The sequence below is a fragment of the Scylla paramamosain genome, chromosome 13 (genome assembly GCF_035594125.1).
Source record: "Scylla paramamosain isolate STU-SP2022 chromosome 13, ASM3559412v1, whole genome shotgun sequence".
Taxonomy (NCBI): Eukaryota; Metazoa; Arthropoda; class Malacostraca; order Decapoda; family Portunidae; genus Scylla; species Scylla paramamosain.
This window is the reverse complement of record NC_087163.1, coordinates 9958295-9965756: the sequence shown is the minus strand read 5'-3', so window position 1 is coordinate 9965756 and position 7462 is coordinate 9958295. Positions and strand designations below refer to the sequence as shown.

The 7462-nt window shown below is 35.5% G+C and overlaps 1 long non-coding RNA gene across 1 annotated transcript; it reads right to left on the bottom strand.

Annotated features, from left to right (window-relative positions):
• Positions 1 to 1854: 1854 nt before the first annotated feature.
• LOC135106423 (uncharacterized) lies at positions 1855 to 4237 on the bottom strand. Its single transcript, XR_010271285.1, has 2 exons — positions 3949 to 4237; positions 1855 to 2413 (listed from the first exon to the last, which is right to left on the bottom strand). It is a non-coding gene; the product is annotated as an uncharacterized LOC135106423 (long non-coding RNA).
• Positions 4238 to 7462: the final 3225 nt, after the last annotated feature.

Below are 7462 nucleotides of genomic sequence, written 5' to 3'. Positions count from 1 at the left end.
GGAAGTGGAGGAAGAGGTGCAACAACAACAGAGAGAGAGAGAGAGAGAGAGAGAGAGAGAGAGAGAGAGAGAGAGAGAGAGAGAGAGAGAGAGAGAGAGAGAGAGAGAGAGAGAGAGAGAGAGAGAGAGAGAGAGAGTGAGAGAGAGAGAGAGATTGAATGACTGAATGACTGATGGATATACTGACTAATGGAGAAACTTACTAATAGATTAATGCATGGATGGGTATATAGATACACATATACCAATGTAGATAGATATTTAGATATATGGATAAATTAATGTTAAGATAGATAGAAAGACAAATGGATAATCTAGTCCACCGTAGTCCATATTTTTATTTCATAAAAATTATATTAACACTTTCTACATAATTAAAATTATGAAAAGATTAATCTATATAACATATCTTTAACGCAATGTTAGCTCATGGTTTTGTACAAATAAAATCCTTGATTTTATGGCACTAATATCATTAGCTAAAACATTCTTAAAATCATAAGTATTAAAAAAAAACTTTTAAGTGTCCTGCACAATAAAAGATATGTGTAACATAGGGTAACAAACCTTATTTATAAACATGCATGTTTTTGTAAGTATTCTATATAAAAATTTTATTCTTAACCAGTTAATTAAATGTCTAAATGTCATCAATCCACTCTCTTTTGCACGCACTGTGGCTACTTTCATAATACTTCATGTTCATTTTTTTTTTTTTTATGGCTTTATGATATCCAACAGCGAACTGTTTCAGTGGTACATTTGACTTTTTATTATGAAACCATAATTCAGCACCATAAAAATTCAAGCAGTAACAACTAAACAAATTTAAAAACACATTTGAAATAGTATTACTAAATTTCCTGAGAACACAGTTAAACTCATCATAAAACATTTTTACATCTTATAATATCTAAATTACTGTAAAAATTAGTCATGTATATAACCTTGTATATGTTGTATATTCAATAACTACATTTAATGTTTCATTTCCCAAATATATATTTGCATTTATTTCATAATGACTTGAATTTTTAAATATCATGCATACAGATTTTTCACTATTAACCGACAAATCCAACGCCTTAACTTCAGTGACCACATTATTTACTAACCTTTAGAGTCCAACAGCAGAGGGCGACAATACCACATCATCCACATTAAGTGATCACATTACTCATATATATGGCCAGCCTAATTCCAATCTTCTGATAGGATACCTTATTTATTGTATTCATATATACTGAAAATAACAATAATGACTACACTTCTTTCTTCCCTGTCCATTCACTTGAGACAGTTTTTAAACCTGACAATAACGTTCTGATTTCTGTAAAAAAATAAATTGAGTATTTATAATATAATGAGACACACCTTTCTTCATGTTAACTAGTTTAAAATTATTCACTTTATAGAACAGATCCATACACATTTGATCCCTCATTTATATATCTTAACAAAGTTTCTTTAACTACTAGGCAAGTAGTAGCAATAGAATAGTTTTCTCTAAATCCGTGCTGTCTAAAATTCAACTCAATAAACTTGTTTGCAAACAATATTCAGATACCTTTGATAACATTAGTAATAAAGTAATGGATCTATAATTATTAATACTAGAACTGTCTTTATATTTATCTTTAAATAATGGCATAATTATTCCAAAATTCATTTTGTTTGGTAATATACCATGTATGATACAAGCTGAGTATAACCTAGCAAGTAGCTTTAACAAATTATCTGTACAGTATTTTAAGTTATTTGAATGTACATTATCAGGACCAATACCGAATTCTTGCCCGAATTATTAACAACACAAAAGAAAAATTATTTAAGGACATAAATAAAATAAAAACATGCAGAAGAAATTATTTATTACAAAAATTGTTAAATTTAAATGTTTGTGGGCATTTAACCAAAAGGTGACCAATTGGGTCCATTGGGCACTTGAGCACTTTAAATGCAAAAACAAAAAATAATTTTTCTGTAAGGTATTTTCTATGTTCTACACAAACAATAAATTATTCCATATCTTGATACTGTTCAAAACATAACATAGAGCTCCAAAAAACATAAAATACATTTGATTTCATTTTTGTAACACAATGTTTCCCTTTATCTCACATTGTTTTCTATTCCTACTGGTGAAAGTCCAGGAAGCAGTTTTTCTTCTGATCACAGCACAAGTACACATTACATTTTAGGCAATACATACGCACTTTGCTTTTGCACCCTGGGAGTTTGCATGTTGCACGGTTTGCTGAGAAAGCAGGGAAGTGTCCTATTCCATCCTTGCGGATGTCATCTTCAGGAATGGGTTTAGTTGCTCTGCCACATTTCTTCTTTTTCTCAAAGTTTACCTTTACAGCATCAGTTGATGGCCTCCCTCTTTTCTTTCTCAAATCCTTTCCACTAGCTGTGAGTGAGAAAGCTAGTTTTAGTTTGAAATCACAGAGGGCATATTGCTTCTTCTCAGGAATTTCTAGTGAGACAGCTGAGCGCCTGTAAAGTAGCCAACTATTGACTACTGCCATGTCAAAAAGATGAAAAACAAGCCTCAAGTAGTATTTCCTAGAACGAAAAGACATTCTATAGTACGCCAGGAGTTGGTCTTGAAGATCCACACCCCCCATGTGCTCATTGTACAATTTGACAATATTAGGTCTAGGGACTTCAACTTCTTCCTTTCTCTTCCTGTCATATCTCACACAAGTCTGTTGTGGTTGAGAAGTAGCAAATGTTGAACTTAGGCACACTGCTTTGTTGTCATACCATTTGACTGCATATGTAGTAACACCACTGTCACTCGTTGTCATCCATTCATCGTAACTACCTCTACCCTTGGAGGCTAGTTGCTTATCAGACTGGAATGACAAATCTGGAAGTCTCCTACTCTGAACTGTGCCACAGCACCAAATCCCTTTAGTCGCTAAGTACTCTACTAAAGGAAGAGAGTTGAACCAATTGTCAAAATATAATTTATGGTTCTTGTGATGAGGTATCACTTCTGCCAAGTGTAAAACCGAATTAGCACTTGGCCCAAGGTCAGGCACATCACTGGTGCTTACAGGGCAAATTTTACCTGTATAAGGCCTGAAGTCATAAACATAACCTTTGTCATCTGCTAGGACAAATATTTTATATCCCCATTTAGAGGGTTTCTTTGGATTGTACTGTTTCAAGCTTGATACTCCCTTGAAGGGAACAATTTGCTCGTCTACACTTAGATGCTCAGTCATAGGAACTTTTCTAAACTCCTGTCTCAGGTGGTCTATCAACATCCTCACCTTGCATAACTTGTCAGTGGTGTCAGTGTTGCTGTTATCCACAAAATGCAAATGGGATTTGATTTCTTCCCACCTATTTCTACTCATAACACATGATACAGCCTCAGTCATTGTGTAAGTAGACCAGTGCAGACGTGTATTAGGAATTTTGCTAACTGACATGAAGAAAGCACATCCTAGCCATTGTTCAAACTCATCACATGTAAGACCCAGAGGCTTGTTAGGATTTTGCTGTAGAGCGTACAAGTTGCTCTGTTCAACAATCTCACTGAGGAATTCATCAGACATGAACCTCTTGAAGTATTGCAAAGGTGTCAACAGCACCTCGTCCTCTGTTTGCTCTGGAATATCAAAAACAGGAACTGAAGGTGGTTCTTTTTGTTCAGTGACATGTTTCCAAATGGTGCGTCTGCGTTTCTTTCTTTTAGGATGAGATGGAAACTGAGGAGCTGGAATAATTTCTGCATCATTATCAGGATTGTTGTGCTTGTTACCATTACTATAGACAAAAACTACCTGAGTGCCCACTGGGACCATTTGGTCACCTTTACTAAATGTCATATATTACTTTTTTATATCTGTAAAACGTATTCAGAGATACTTTAGTGAAAAGTTTGATATATCCAGATATCTACTGTATTTTTTTTAGTACAAAATCAGTTACCTGGAACAGCATCCATCCTGCATAAAGTGTGGGGAAGGGAGCAGTGTCAACACACGTCCACCCCCAGCGACGATGGACTGGATACTGGCGGGAAGTCGTCTCCTAGTGCTAGCATATGACACCACGTGCTTCACAAAAGAGTACCAAAAGAGCCTGATGGGCGCAGGGCATGAAACAACATGCACACATCCCGTAGGATTAAGCTAAACAAAAGAGGACCGGAAAGTCCTCTTGGGCAAGAGAGGGTTAAGTTAAGCAATGGCTGCACACACATCCTGACTACTCACAATCCCCACTACCTTACCCTTGTGAACATTCTTTTTTTCAGCATATTATACATGGAATTTTCATCATCTTGACATTTATAATCATATATTTTTCTAAGCTTATCTGAAAACTTTTCAACAGTACAATTCAGATCACATCCACCATCTATGTTCATACTAAGAAACACTTTATCATTTTTTACTTTCCTTACCTCTTTCCAAAATAACTTGGGATTTTTGTAATATAGTGACTGCCAACTTAGTTCTAATTAAAGCCTCATTATTTATTTATTTTTTTTAATGTTCTTCAAAGCTTGCTTGAATATCCTTCTTGATTCCTTCATTTCTTCTAATTATTTGCCTGACAGTGGACAATCTTCTACTTTCCAGTACAAAAACTTATCTCTGGCTATCTTATGCAGCTCCTTAGTGTGATCATTCCATCCTTGTATAATTTTATATTCTTTTTTCTTTCCTTCTTATAAATGGAAGATGATTTGAGCAGCAATACAACAGTGTTTTTATATATTACATTTCATTTATGTGACTTTCACTGTTACAGTTATAAATACTGTAATCAAGGCACTCAAATTTTGTTACTTGTAATTTACCTATTAATGTGTCAAGATTTAATTTATAGATTTGTTTCTCATGATGTACTTTATCCCAATCAACAAACTTAGATGACTAGATAAAATCATGAAAAAATGATTTATGACATACATCAATACTTATATTACATGCCAGGGGAGAAATGATCATACGGTGCTAAATCATACCTTTTTGTAATATTTTGTACTCTTTTATTAAACTCTCACTCACTGCTATGTGAGCCAGCCAACTTGTATCTTTAGCGGGACACAAATATGTAAATGACTCCTTAAAATGTCACTAAAAATCAAATATTTACAGGAAGGTACATTAAAAACATTTGGTCAAAATCTTTCTTTAGATGGACTTGCATTAAAATCTGCTATCAAGACATTATTACATGGTTATCATCTAATATTTTTTACAGAGTGGCTATTGTATTTCTAAATTCATCTAAAGAGTCTTCATTCTGTTTATCACATGGAAGATAAACATTCACCACCAAAATTTCTTCACTTTTAGCTTAACCAATATTGCTATCATCTTATCATTACAATAAATTCGTTCAACACTATTACTTAATGAATTCTTTCATAAAATAGCCACTCCTTTGGATGGACCTCCTTCTACGTAGTATCCCATCATTGCTCTTATCCTCTAAACATGGTATTACTTCAAAAGAAATATTAATAGCCTTTAAAAATGTAAATCTTCTAACATTATTTCTTGTATTAAAATTATATCATATTTATCAGTTAATAATTTAACTACTTCAATATTGTTCCTCACTGAATTACAGTTCAATACCAACCATTTTACTTAATGTTCCAGCTTAGAATTATAGAATTTTTCACAAGTACATTAGTTGGCCAACACTTGTGCCGCAATAAGTTATCTCTCTTTTTTATGGGTACAGTTACTTTAAACAACTTCCAATCTTTCTCAAGTTTTGACTGTAATTCACAACATTTATTTATTTTTTTTTATAATAAATTCATCACTTATATATTTAATCATATCTTCCACGCCAGTAGAGGATGTAGTAGATAGATAGATAGATAGATAGATAGATAGATAGATAGATAGATAGATAGGTATATTAACTAATAGATAGTGTTACGACCACAATTTCTAACCCCTTCTCACAGCTGCCACAACTGGACTAGCATCCCTGAACCACCTTCTACGTGGACTCAGTGCAAGGCTCAAATACGGGTGTACAGGGTCCCTTATGACTCCTGTACCCTTTTCACAATTGGTCATAATGCCAGGTCACACTAATGAGATCACCAGTCTGTTTTACTCACCTACAGACAAGGGGAAATACTCTAACAACACTTAACACCCACAGCTGTGAAAGGATCGACAACCATGTTTAGGGAGAAACAATTATAATGAGCACACATAATATGGTCGAGGTGTAATACCCCAGGGGAACATCGCCATCGTAACAGATCACCCACTTCCAGCGAAGTATTATAACATTCTAGCAGAGTAGTGTCATTTACAGTCTCCTGGACGGCTGGCCTGATCAGGACCTAAGGAGGGAGTAAATTTTGCTATACGGCCAATTATTTAAGTTCTCTGCAAGTCAAGCACCCTCCCAGGAGCCTGATACTGTAGCATTTAACACTACAAAAAAATCACTGACAAGAGACACGACTACAGACAAGTGTCCACGAACACACAGGAGAGTAATTCACCGCTCACTGTACAAGAACTCGGCCTGCATGCACACGCAGCCGAGGAGCCACTTCCCTGGGTATGGAGTGTGTTATAAGCAACTGCACTCCCTGGCAGGCTACTATGGAGACTCCTATGCTATTTTAGTAGGCCATAGCGTATGGCTGGTAATGACTCACTTATCCCCTTAAAGCAACTGACCCGACTAGCTGTAATCCCGCCTCAGTCTCCATGAGACATTATTGCTCGTTTCAATACATCTGCTCTGCCAAAGCGCTGGGTTAGTCCCTGTGTGAAAGCACGCCAAAACGGTCCCACTCTGCTGCTACGGGGAAAGGGGAGGAATGGTACAAAAGAGGGAGGGGGGTGGCGACATACATACCTACATACATACATACTACCACATGCTTGCTGTACTGCACCCCTCACTGAATGAATTAAACACTTCATTTCTGAAAATTATAATGAATAAGCCTGGGGGGGGATAGATGAATGCTTATTACTATCAAGAGCAACTCTTCTACTAAATACTGGATGAGACAAATTGAATAGACAAGGGGAAATGAGGAAATTTACGTGGAGAATAGGAGTGACTGCGCGGATAAATATGATGTTAGGAGCTTCATGCTGGGTAGGCTAAATGTGAGGTACGCGTCCCCAGCCTGTCTCATTTTTCATCTCTCTCTCTTCCCTACCTTCATTTTTCTTCTTTCATTCGTTCTTATTTCTTTCTTCGTTTTATATCGCGTTATGTCGCTGCCTGCAACAACAGATAGATTGATTGAATGATGGTTAGGTAGATAGCTGCATAAATAGATATATAGATAGATGAATAACTGACTAAATGAATTTATTTATAAATAAATGAAGGACTGGCTAACTGACTGACTGACTGAGAGACTGATTGATTGATTAAATGATGAGGTAGATGAATTTTATCACCACAGGTTCATAACAAAATATTCCTTACTCTT